The following is a 13,463-nucleotide window of genomic DNA, read 5'->3' as shown; positions in this document are numbered from 1 at the left end:
TTAAGATATGGTCGTATTGTCATTTCTTACCATGTCTTCATTTTTAGATCCTTGTTATTATTGGGCTTTTTGCTATGAATTTGGCACATTGTGAACGCATAGGTTGGAAATGAATTTATTCACACTTATTATTTTTTTTTTCTTTTTTCCAAACAATATAAAATATGATTGATCTAAATATATAATTTTTTACTAAAAAAGTGTGATGACTCCACTTCAAATGACAAGTCTCACAATTCTCAACCAATCAAAGCATATGTAATGTTGAAATTGAACACCTCGTAGAATAAAACTACACCAATTAAGTGGCGAAATCATTGCTGTAATTCATAAATATTCGTGTAATTTTTCCTCTCATTAATGGAGTAATGGTATATGATTTTTTTTTTTTGGTACATAATGATCTAAATTAATGTAGATTATTAAATTTATAATAAAGCATTCAAAAAAATTAATATTTATTTATTAAAATGGCATAATAATATGGGCAAATTATATTAATGGTCTATATAGTTTGGAGTTTGTGATACAATTGACTATAAATTTTAAATATAAAGACTGTTAGTATAATTTGTCCTTATTACATTATTTTAATATTTTACAATTTGTAATGAATTGATTTTTAAATGTTGTAAATGTCACTTCATAGCATCCTTACAATATTTAATTATAGAAAGATGTGCTAGCTAGTCACTTTTATTAGTCAATTCTCAAATGGGATCTTAGTATTAATTTTAGTTAAACTAGTAGTATATCTATTTTTCAAAATGAAAATTCAGAAAATAATTTTTGAAATTTAAGGGATGTTGGAAATGTTCATTTTTTTAGTTAAAATAGTTTAAAAAATATTTTTTGTAATATTTTACAAGTTTTTTCATAAAAAATTGAAATTTTAACTAAAAAGAGTCAATTATTAAACGGGTTCTCAAACCAGTTTTGTTTCTAGACGTAATAATTCTTCTCTCTCTGTTTACTGGTACATGCCCTTCTCTTTTTCAACCACGGCTCCAAAAGCAGCAAACTCCACATATCTCTCTATATCTCAAAACTAGATCAATAAATTCTGAAAATATAAATCAAATAACGTGGCATATTTCAAACCGATCAAACCCAATAACTTCTCATATATTATTTGGTCCCTCCAAAGTTTAGGCCCATGCTATCTAAAAAGTAATGATACATGATTCTAATTTGAGAGCTTTAAATAGAGTTTTAGTGAAATGGAAGAGAGAGAGTATAGAGAGAGGTATGTGGGCCCCACTTTCACATAGGTCCTCTCCACATCATTAAAGTTGCATTGGAGCCTAAGAAGCACGGATAAGGATACGGAATATAGGTATGATACGATATGAATACGGCGATACAACAAAATTTAAAAAATTAGGATACGGGTACGGCGGGGAAACGTTTACAAAAAATATTATTTTTATAATTTTTAGTAATGTAGCATGCATAAAAATAAAACTTAAAGCAAAAGACAACTTGATGAAAAAAGAAAGATTCCTAATTATCTTTTGGCATGAACATCAAAAAAATATTCAACAATTCAATTAAATTTCAGCAATTCCAACAATATAGCATCAATGCATCACCCATAACAACCATAATGCAATTCAAATTAAGGGGGGAAAAACTTTACAAAGTTCATTAATTTATTAATGAGTTTATTTATTTATTTGCTTAAACGAAACTAGCCTATCACCCGTGCTATGCACGGAATAATTATAGATATTTATATTTGTTTTAAATTTTTTTAATATATAAATTATGTTTTTTAAGATTTTTTATAAAAATAATTTAACAATCTTATCACTAACTATAGTGTATGGGAGAAGTTAAAAAGGGTACTGCAGTAACTATACACGGATTGTATCTATAATTATTTGTATGAGAGGATTTTAAATGCTGATCAGCGGATTTTGACCAAATCAATAAATGCATGCATGTGGAAAGATAGGTAGATTGAAAAAAGTTAATAAATGCTGATCAGAGAATTTTGACTAAATCAATAAATGCTGAGTTTTTTTTTTTTTTAAATCAAAAAATCAGAAAATTCAGATTAGGAGATTGGAGCTCTCACAAGGCTTGGGATTAAAAACCCCTTTTTGCTTAATATATAGTATAGATTAATTTATGGTGTTTAGTTGCAATTGTAAATTATAATTTATTTGATTTTTCAGGTAATTTGGCCCAAAAAAGACAATGTATTTTTTTGAACTACATTATGTGAGTTTTTTTTAGCATAATTGAAATCCTTAAATATGTATGAACAAATAAAGTGACATATATTTGTTTTAATTATAACTTTTGAGGACATTTTTGATATTTTTCGCAAAAAACAAAAAAAATGTGACAAATTATTTAGCCAAATAGGTTCAACTTTTTTCATAATCAAACACATTTACAACTTATTTTAATTCTTTTAAACTAATAATCTAAAATTTTATAAGTATAAAAGCTAACATATAAATGACATTGATATCAAATGGGGCCAAAACAGGAGTATATTTAGAAAACAAAAAAACAAAAAAAATGTGTATTATAAAAATAGCCTAACAAGAGATCGAGCGAGAGCTCAAGCGAGAGGGAGAAAGAGAGAGAGAGAGAGTGAGTGAGATTCTCACTCATTGAGATCGAGCGACATTTGTCCAAACCAGAGAGATCGAGTGAGAGGAAGAGGGGGAGGGGGAGAGAAAGAGAGAGCGAGAGGGACGAACCTAATCGATGACGACGACTTGCTGCTGGTTGATAGAGACTCCTTCTCTTCCTCCTCCTTTGCTGCTGTTGTTCGCTAGGGTTTGGTTCGATGATTTTGTTGTTTTATTTTACATTACTTATGTTATTTTACAGTTTGACTCCATTATAAGTTTTTAAAATTATTTTTTCGCCCTGCTGTATCCCAAAAGTATCCTGACTGTATTCTTGAAGTATCGTCGTATATCCCAAACATATCCGAAATTCAAAAAATTAAAAAAAAAATAGGATACTTCTTTGCCATATCTAATACGTATCCTATCGTATCAAACGCGTATCCGTATCCAATACGTATCCGATACGGATACGGGAGCCATTTCGGAGTATCCGTGCTTCATAGATTAGAGCTCTCAAATTAGAGCTCTCAAGCATTATTATTTATTTAGAGTCTGAAATCACCATCACGTCAAAGCATACAGAAAAAAATTTAATCCAATGAGACAGGTCATTATAAAATAGGACATCAAATTCTCAATTTTTGTTTTTGGAGATGTGGATTGGAGTGTACTATTAGGCTTGTAGGATCCATTATGGGTCCCGTTTTGATGATCCGAACTGTTCAATGTGTAAAACTCGTCGAGTAATTTATGCCTGCAAAAAACTAAGTTGATCAGATGTCGGTAATCCCTTGATCGAAATACATTTTTGTTAATAATTTATTTTTAAAATCATATTTACCATTAAACAAAATGTGTTCTGATAAAGGGCCATCGATATCCGATCAGTATAATTTTTTTGCAGGCATAAAGTACTTGATGATTTCTACATATTGAACGGTTCGGATTATCGAAACAAGACCCATAATGGCCCCAGCACCCAACAATATGCTCATTTTTTTTTAATTTTATTTTTTTATGGTCGGTTATGACAAAATTTATTGTTGATACAAAAAGATTCTCGTATTCAATTTTAAGAAAGAAAAGATTTTATTTTTTAAAAAGGATTTTATTACATTCATTTGCGGAAAATGTTAGGACTTAAAATGTTTTATCAATATTTTTATTAAATGTTTCATATGACTGTAAATCTCATATCATGTGGGTCCTATGTAAACTGCATATTCATATGAGACATTTAATAGAAATGTTAATAAAATATTTTGAGTTCCTATCATTACTCTATTAAGAATTATAGCGATACCCTATGGCCTATTTTGGGTGTAGAAAAAAGATTGAGGGTTCTAAAACAAGAGTTCTAGAGAATTTTACTTATTTGGTTTCAGTTTTTAGAAAACAGTTTTCAAAAAATTCTACTTTTTTATTTTTCATATTTTAATGTTTTCAATGAATTTTTTTAATATTTTAAGCATTTTTTTTTAAATTTTTTTAGACACACCTAACATAAATATAGTTAAAAAGTATAATATTTGTGAAAAAAATGTTTAAAAAATATACTAAATACCAAAAAATATATTAAAAAAAATACAAAAATCCAGTACATTTTCGTATTTTTATGTATTTATTAATTTTTTAAAATATTTTTTCACAAATATTTTAATATTTTAGTTATATCTAAGTAAGGTACATCTAAAAGAGTAAAAAAATTACTTAAAATTTTAAAAATATTCACTAAAAATAAAAAAAAAAAACATGAAAAATAAAAAACTTAGTTTTTAGAAAATTGAATTCAGAATACTGAAACCAAATACACTGGTGTGTGGGTCCCACCATAATGTAATGTTTGTATCTTATTTTTATTTATTTATTTTTAAAATTGTCAAGTCATTAGAGCTCTGCTTAAAGATTCCAAACTAGAGGGAAACAGGATGAGGATGGTCCTGCCAATAAATGGAGATTTTGATCCCAATCGTCCATCACTTCAAATAGAAGATCCAAGGGCTTAAAACAAGATAGGAGGGACATGAGTAAACAAATTGCACTTTGTATGTACCTAATATTTTTTTTTTCAAATTTTATTTTTGTTTATCATATTTCAATTGTGTATAAGAGGGTTCAAGAAAGTTGTTGGAAAATTTGAAGATCTTCGAAAATCCTTGAAGAAAAAATTTGAATTCTCTAGAAGATGATGAGAGGCTTAGATTTTTCAATAGTCTCAACTAAGAACACAAAAGCAAAGAGATGATGGAGATAAGAGATTGGGTGAAGAAGAAGGCAAAATAGTTAGAGAGAGAATAATGGCAAGGCTCTCCCATGGATCTCCCACTTTCACTCTCAAGGTTGATAATGGAGAAGGGAAATTAGTTCTTTCCCAAGAGTTGTCTCTCCAAAATCCATCCCTTGTAAAGCTATGAGTGTGTGCTATTTATAGGCACCTCATGATGTAGGATGGAGCCCATGTGCAAGGCACATGGGAAATATTCTCTCTAACCACCTTGTCCGAGGAGGTGACCTCTCCAAGGATGAGAAAAACCCCAAAGAGGAGATCAACCTCTCAGTGAACCCTTTTTCGTAGCCACACCTAACCAATGATCCCTAATCATCCCAAAGGGTCGGGGTAGTCCTAGAGGATGTCCTGCCGCATAAGGGTCAAGGGTAGTTCAAGAGAACGCCCTGCCGCAAATATTGCCGAGTCACAAGGACCCCCTAGATCGTGCCACCTCAACCCGGGTATAGGCTAGTTTAACCGAAGAGTGAATTTATCTCTACTCACCGTTCTCGGGATTGGGTCCTTTGTTCAAACTCCATTACGCCCATGGTTCTGGTGCATAGACCCCGGAAAGCTCCGAGCCCGCAAGTGTTCTGGGACTTATTAACGGAGCGACTTCTAGATTGCGTCTGAATCCGTTCGAAGCCAAGTGCTTCGGATCTCAAGGTTCGTGGATCCGAACCCTTTCGAGTCCGAGTGCCTCGGATATCTAGGCTTGCTCAATACCGTTTCGAGTCCAGGCCCGAGTAAGTCTCTAAGTTCGTGGATCTGAACCCTTTCGAGGCTTAGAGCGATTCAGCCCGTTTGATGGCGATAAATCTGGGCCCACCAATCTTGGACTTGCGATAAATTCGGGCCCACCAACCTTGGACTATTGGGCCTAATTAATTTAGTGGGCTCAAATTAACTCCTCTTACATTTGCCCATTGCGTGTATGAGAAATTTTAGTTTTCTCAGACATGTATAATTTCACCTTTTCAGCCATGCTTCGCATTACATCTTTGGAAATATTTAGTATTGACAGAGTCTATGAATAAAGCTAACGGCTCACCACAAATTATGGGTAAATTGACGATTAATAAAGATAAGAATTTTTTTTTTTTTTTTGTCTTTACGCCATGCTTGGCCCATACACACTTTTATATTTAATATTTTGATAATCCACTACCAAGAATCATGAATTGAATGCCTCCCCCCCAAAATAATCAGACTTTTTTTTTTTTTTGGGGTTCAAACTCCAATTTTCTTTCACTGTGAGTTGAGAAAAAAGTGACCTAGAATTAAAATCCCTCAATGAAACAAAGCCTTCTTTTGCTTCTGCAACAACAGAAGGCCCACCATTGAATATTGAAGGCCCATCATTTATATATATATATATATATATCCTTACAAGGACCATAAATTTCTGACCTAGTCTCTTTTTGCCAAATCCATTTCTCAGCCAACTCCCTCTCTAGATTGAGAGACCAACTCAGCTCTCTTCTTTCTCAAGACTGACCCAGCTTTATTCTTCTTCAATTGGAGCTCCACAGCTACCAAACCAAAAGCCACCGTGGCCATCTTGCACACTGGCCATCGTTGCATCTCTAAGCACCATCACCATCTTTGTCCGCCTGTTGCAGATATTCAGAACACGCCTACCACAACCCGAGGTGCAGTTAGCTCGCGCCGACGCCAGTCCAGCCTGCCAATTAACACCATCTTCATCAACAGTGCAGCAAATCAACGACACAAAGCATTGACTCGCTCGCGGCCATCAGCGCACTTAGCACGCCATCCGTCGCCACAGCTTCGGATACTATTAGTGTCGCAGCTCGGTCACCGGTTCATGCCAACACCAACCCAGCTCGCTGTTGGTTGGCCTGTCCTTCATGCTTGATGCCTTGCACCGAGACCAAACCAGCCTACCATCGGCCTCTCTTTGCTGAAACTCTTCCTCCGGCCTCGACGGTCCAGTGCCAACCACACACGTCGCCCGTTCAACGCGTCGTGTGTGGTATTGCCTAACGCTGTTCAGCTCGTTGTTGGTGTGCCTTCCTGGCTTAGCAACATTTTTCAAAGCTCCGAACACATAGATCTCGGCCTTGCTTTGCACTCACTGGTTCTAGTAGTGATTAATCAACGCTAACTACATGGCTGACTTAGCACGGTATCGGTCTGCCCAGCTGCTCTGCCACCTGCTTGCTCCGTTCTCAATTTCTTCTTTGCTCATTGTTGCTTTGAATCTGATCTTACTACTTCTACCAAAGCCCCCTTCTCCTTCTTCTTATACCATATTATATATATATATATACACATATATATTTATGCTTTGAGCTTGGATTTGTTGGGCCTAATATTCATGACTTTGGAGCTGGAACGTAGAATGTTTAATTTGTACAAAATCCCAAAATTTGTGAAATCAATTTGAATTGTTAGTCTCATATAAGCTTGAGTCATTGGTGCTTGAATGTGGTTTGAACATTATAGCCTTAAGGACACTTGCACTTGATTTTTTGAGAGAAAATGAGATACTTGTTGAACCCTTTGGATTGGATCTTAAACTCATGATGAAATGTAGTCCTGAAATTCATGTTTTGGAGCTTGACCTTGTGTTGATAAATCTGATATATATGGGGTATTAATGTTGCAAAGATTCATTGGTGTAGAGAGAGATAATTTGAATCCTTTGAGTTTTGCTGGTGCTGCTACTGAAAACTTTGTTAGGCTTGCCTTGAAATTTGTAGAGCAAAATACAATAAATGTTGTTGCAAGCGAAACCCGAAGGAATGAGGCCCTCATATTGTATATAGATCTTGTTGTTGAATAATTAATTATTGTCTTGTTGATCTTGTGGATGCTTGGGAAATAAATAGTTGATGTCGCTTCTATTTCGGTAATGCTTGAATCATAATCTGAACTCAATATTGCTTATCTCGTTTGTCGGCTTTGCTATTTCAGGCGAATGAATTCTTGTACAAACTCCACGACCTCGGTGCCCTCAGAACCCGCACTAATGAGAGCAAGGGCTATTCCTCGGAAGTTCAAACAGAAGCAAGACTGTCCCTCGGGAGTTCAAAAATAGCACATACCCTACTTTGGCAAGAAAGATCCCTCTGGAAGGCAACCGAGTCTACCAAGCTTGCTCTAACAAAAGTAAAGATTATCTTTCGGAAGTCCGAGCGAAAGCAAGGTTGTCCCTCAGAAGTTCGAGGCTGTCCATCAAGAGTTCGAGCAAAAATAAGGCTCTCCCTTAGAAGTCCGAGTGGAAACAAGGCTGTCCCTCGGAAGTTCGAGTGGATATGCACTTCTACTTCGGCAGCTAATGGAAGCAAAGGCTATCCCTCGGGAGTTCGAGTAGGAGTCCACTCTACTTTGAAAAGAAAGATCCTTGGAGCTCGTATTGGTGAATGTAAGGGCTGTTCTTCGGACTCGCACTAATGAGAGCAAGAACTGTCCCTCGGCAGTTCAAATGGAAGCAAGGCTGTCTCTCAGGAGTTTGAATAGTAGCACACACCCTACTTTGGCAAAAAGGTCCCTTCTGATAGGCCACCGAGTCTCGAGGGCTGTTCTTCGAAAGTTTGAGTGGAAGAACACACTCTACTTCAGCAAGAAAGATCCTTGAGGCTCGCACTGATAGAAGCGAGGTCTGTTCTTTGAAAGTCTGAGTGGGAGCACACACTCTACTTTAACAAGAAAGATCCTCGAAGCTCGCACTGATGGAAATGAGATTTGCTCTTCGAAAGTCTGAGTGGAAGCAAACACTCTACTTCAACAAGAGAGATCCTCGAAGCTCGCATTGATAGAAGCAAGGGCTATTCTTCGGAAGTCCGAGTGGAACACACACTCTGCTTTAACAAGAAAGACCCATGAAGCTTGCATTGACGGAAGTAAGGGCTATTCTTCGGAAGTTCGGGTAGGAGCACACACTCTACTGCAGCAAGAAAAACCCTCAAAGGTTGCATTAATGGAAGCAATAGCTGTTCTTCGGAGGTTCGAGTGGGTGCACACACTCTACTTTAGCAAGAAAGACCCTCGAAGCTTGCATTGAAGGAAGCAATGGCTGCTCTTTAGAGGTCCAAGTGGGAGCACACACTATTTCGGCAACTAATGACAGCAGAGGTTATCCCTCTTTGAGTGACAGTACACTTCTACTGCGTCAAGAAAAGTCCCTTCAGGTTGGTAACCGAGTTTATTATTCCTCTTTCTTCTTTGAGGGCCAACAAAAAATTAAAAACTGTTTCAAGCAACATAACACAATGAAGATATACAATCTAGAGAAAATAACTTCTAATGGAGATACACAATATTGAGGAAATAACTTTCTTCATAACATAAGAAAGAAAGATAGAAAATTCTCAGACAATGTAGTAAATACAAATTGTAAATGTCACAGATAGACTTCTTCTACGGAATGTTGATATTTGCCTCTAGAGTTGCAAGGTCATTTGGAAAGCTTTCACCAGCTGTTCAGGCTGTGGCCGTCATATACCATCATAGCCACGTCTTCTAAGATATTCTAGGCTCCCCGTCCTTCGAACTCTAGCTCATCTGCTTCGACTTTCTTTCTAAAAATTTTCTTAAGCGTCTGACACTTTTCTGTAGGATGTCCTAGTGATCAGTGGAAAACACAATAATTAGGACCCTCGCGGTCTCTCTTCGGAAAAAATTCTTCGATATGAGGCAACTTCAGTTCCCCGTCTGCCACTCATTCTTTAACTAAGGCCTTCACCTCCTCAACACTACACGGAAAAGAAGTGTCATCTTCGCAGTATTTCCTTTTCTGACCTCTAAATTCCTCCCACTGCGACTTTCAAGTAGAAGACGCAGTAGCCGCAGTGACAGAAGGTCCTTGGGATGACTTGAAGCTGGTTTTATAACTAGTTTCGAACCCGATCTCCTGAGATTAGGGTATGTTGATGTTCCGAGATGCTTCAATTAGTGCCGAGAAGGTGGGTAGCTTGTGATTAAATAGAAGCATCTTGTATCCGTTCAATGCCACTTCAACATAGATTTGAACCAAGTAGCTTTCCTCCACAGCCTCATGACAGTCTACGGCTTTGTCTTGAAACCTCTTCATATATTCGAGAATGTCTTCACCTTCCTGTTGCTTTTCCTTACATAGGGTAAGTGCGGTTACCTTCTCAGCCGCTTGAAAGAATTTGATGTGGAATTTGTTGACCATCTCCTCCCAACTCCAAACAGAGTTTGGGGTCAAGTTAACGTACCAACTATATGCTCGGTCGGTGAGGGACTTGGAGAATTCTCTCAGCCGGAGGACGTGGTTTGAACCATGAATACCCAGAGTCTCAATGAACCGCACAATATGTTCTCGAGCATTTCCTTGTTTGTCATCGAATTTGATGAACTTTTTCACCGTGTACTCCTTCGGGTATGGATAACTCAACATCTCGATAGGGTATGGTGACTTGACATCCGGATCAGGCAAAGAGGGTAAAGTTTTTTTGCTCCATGCTAGCTCGAACATGGCTTGCACATCAGCAAGGGTGAGAAATTGTTGAAGGAGAGAACTTGATGGTGGTATTTCCAGAACTTGGCTTGTAGACTCAAGGACTGAACTTAGAGTGACTTGGCCATTTGGGTGTTGAGAATTCATCATCAGTGAAGACACATAACGATATTGGCCATCGACACCTATGGACATGCCATTTAGTGATGGGGCGTTGTATTGGGTCCCATAAAGTTCATTGCATGCCACGACTATACTGGGTTGGACTTGCAAACTTGGCGTCGGAGCCAAAAGAGGCCCACTCGGTACATGAGTAGAATTTACAATCGGTGGAACAAAATTAGGCATAGATGGATCACCATTTTGTAGAGAAATCTCTGTAGGCCTTCCTTGAACTCCCACATTCGTTGGAACACCATTCATCGCGCCGGAAACTCCTCAAATCACCGATGGACCATGGCTCGATCCTACAGGTGTGTGATTTTGCGCTCCATGGGCCACAGGTTGGCCATGACTTGTTTCTCCTAGCACTTGATTTTGCACACCATTTTGTACAACTTCAGGGAGAATTTGGGGTAAATCTTGATGGTTTTGACCATTTCCAACATTACCATGAAATTGTTGATGCTTGTCAGTGCCGACTTAACCTCCATTTGTTACTGGTGGTGCGAAATTCGAACCCATCACAAACATGGTGTGGGTGAGATTTTGAAGGGTCGTGAGAATCTATTATTGAGTGTGTTGGAGTTCTTGAATGGCTTCAAGGATGAGAGGTAAGTCTTAAACTTGAGTCTTTTCATCACCACCATTGGAAGAGCCTTGTTGATGAACTTCTTCTTCTCTTGCCATCTTCACCAGAGTTGTGTAGATTCTGGATCTTGTTGAGAATATTAACCAATCCGCCTCCCCAGCAGAGTTGCCAAATGTATGAGAGGCTTCAGGAAAGTTGTTGGAAAATTTGAAGTTCTTTGAAGATCCTTGAGGAAAAAATTTGAATTCTCTAGAAGATGATGAGAAGCTTAGATCCTTCAATAGTCTCAACTAAGAACACAAAAGTAAAGAGAAGCTGGAGATAAGAGATTGGGTGAAGAAGAAGGCAAAGTAGCTAGAGAGAGAATAATGGCAAGGCTCTCCCATGGATCTCCCACTTTCACTCTCAAGGTTGATAATGGAGAAGGGAAATTAGTTCTTCCCCAAGAGTTGTCTCTCCAAAATCCATCCCTTGTAAAGCTATGCGTGGGTATTATTTATAGGCACCTCATGATGTAGGATGGAGCCCATGTGCAAGGCACATGGGGAATATTCTCTCTAACTACCTTGTCCGAGGAGGTGACCTCTCCGAGGATGAGAAAAACTCCGAAGAGGAGATCAACCTCTCGGTGAACCCTTCTTCTTAGCCACACCTAACCAATGATCTCCAATCATCCCAAAGGGTCAGGGGTAGTCCCAGAGGACGTCCTGCCACATAAGGGTCAGGGGTAGTTCAAGAGAACGCCCTACCGCAAATATTGCCGAGTCTCAGGGGCCCCCTAGATCGTGCCACCTCGACCCGGGTATAGGCTAGTGTAGCCGAAGAGTGAATTTATTTCCACTCACTGTCCTCGGGACCGAGTCCTTTGTTCAAACTCCATTACGCCCATGGTTCTGGTGCGTAGATCCTGGAAAGCTCCGTTCTGGGACTCATTAACGGAGCGACTTCTAGATTGCGTCTGAATCTGTTCGAAGCCAAGTGCTTCGGATCTCTAGGTTCGTGGATCCAAACCCTTTCGAGTCCGAGTGCCTCGAATCTCTAGGCTTGCTTAATATCCTTTCGAGTCCAGGCCCGAGTAAGTCTCTAAGTTCGTGGATCCGAACCCTTTCGAGGCTTAGAGTGATTCCGCCCGTTTGATGGCGATAAATCTAGGCCAACCAATCTTGGACTTGCGATAAATTTGGGCCCACCAACCTTGGACTATTGGGTCTAATTAATTTAGTGGGCTCAAATTAGCTCCTCTTACAAATTGTAATAATTTTAATCAAGTTTTAATATCATCATTTCATCAGCTCTCGTTACAAAAACTTACAAAAAAACCATTTTTACCTATCACATTTTATTTAAATTTTAGTCTTTAAAAGTCTCTCAGTTTCACTTAGATTTTGTTTACTACATTAAAATTGACTACTAAAGTACTAGTGTTTAAAATTTAGACAAAATTAGTTAGTAGAGACCTATTAACTAATACATCAACTACTTTGCCTTGAATTTGAATAAAGCTTTTTACTTTCTAAATTTTATTTAAATTTTACTTTGGTCCTTGAAATTTTAAATTCAATTATAGAACAAATTTTTGTCCGATTTAATGAAATCTATTGACTTATCACTACAACAAAAACACATTTTAGTGACACCATACTAGTGGTATGTTTTTAAAAAATGTCACAAAAAGAATAATTGGTGGCATGTTTTAGAAAAATGTCACAGAGCCACAAACATATAAGACTCTAGTGGGATTTCAATAAAAAAAAAGTGCCACTTCACTATAACAAAAATGTGATGTAATAGCATTAACTTTATGACATTTTACAAAAGAATGACACAAGAAATTATTTTAATGACATTTATCAAATGATGCTACTAAACTTTAGTAGTTATGACATTTTTTTAAAATGTCACTAATATAGATGCAAGTTACCTTTTATGGCATTAAGTGAAAAGTGTCATAAATAAATATTTTATGACATTTTGAGAAATGTCACTAAACCAAAAAAATTTCCAAGCTATCTAATGTCATTTTTTGAAAAAACAAAAAATGTCAATATACTTCCAATTTTTTTTAAAATGAACAAAATAAATATAAAAATAAATTGAACTCAATATAACATGCTATGAATTGGACCAATTTGAGACAAAATCAAAAATTCAAGGTTAAAATCAATTCAATTGAAATTACAAAAACTAAAATAACACAATATCCAAAATAGAGGGACTAATAGTGTAATTTGCCCTAATTGTTAGCATTTTTTTAATGACAAATATGTATATAAGTGACATATGTCATTCTTTTAGAGGCAAAAACATAAATTTGTTTGACTCGATGAGTTAATCTGAACAAATTCAGTGATCATTTTTTTGTCAAAAACACTAACGGTATTATTAATTGGACCAAATTGACAC

This window comes from Camellia sinensis, chromosome 14 (genome assembly GCF_055761805.1).
Source record: "Camellia sinensis isolate YWXY chromosome 14, ASM5576180v1, whole genome shotgun sequence".
NCBI lineage: Eukaryota > Viridiplantae > Streptophyta > Magnoliopsida > Ericales > Theaceae > Camellia > Camellia sinensis.
Note: the sequence above shows the minus strand (reverse complement) of the source record.